The sequence below is a fragment of the Eimeria mitis genome, genomic scaffold (genome assembly GCF_000499745.2).
Source record: "Eimeria mitis Houghton genomic scaffold, Emh_scaff6306, whole genome shotgun sequence".
NCBI classification, from domain to species: Eukaryota; Apicomplexa; class Conoidasida; order Eucoccidiorida; family Eimeriidae; genus Eimeria; species Eimeria mitis.
In genome coordinates, this window is record NW_013574493.1 from 1,112 (window position 1) to 1,352 (window position 241).

The 241-nt window shown below is 58.1% G+C and overlaps 1 protein-coding gene across 1 annotated transcript in view; it reads right to left on the reverse strand.

The window, feature by feature from the left end:
* Positions 1-241, reverse strand: part of EMH_0086950 (uncharacterized protein) — a gene marked incomplete at both ends in the record, with an annotated part of 2,033 nt that overhangs the window by 283 nt on the left and 1,509 nt on the right. The window lies entirely within an intron of this gene.

Below are 241 nucleotides of genomic sequence, written 5' to 3' on the forward strand. Positions count from 1 at the left end.
GCTGCTGCTGCTGCTGCTGCTGCTGCTGCTGCTCCTGCTGCTGCTGCTGCTGCTGCTGCTGGAGTTTGTGGTGTATGCTTTTAATGATGACGTGCAGAAACTCGTTCCAGTTGAGGGGACAGGAGCGCTGCATCGCCATGGAGACTGTCTCCACGCTCTGAAACAAATTCTCTAGCTGTCTCCTTTCAGGCCCCTCCTGCAGCAGCAGCAGCAGCAGCAGCAGCAGCAGCAGCAGCAGCAG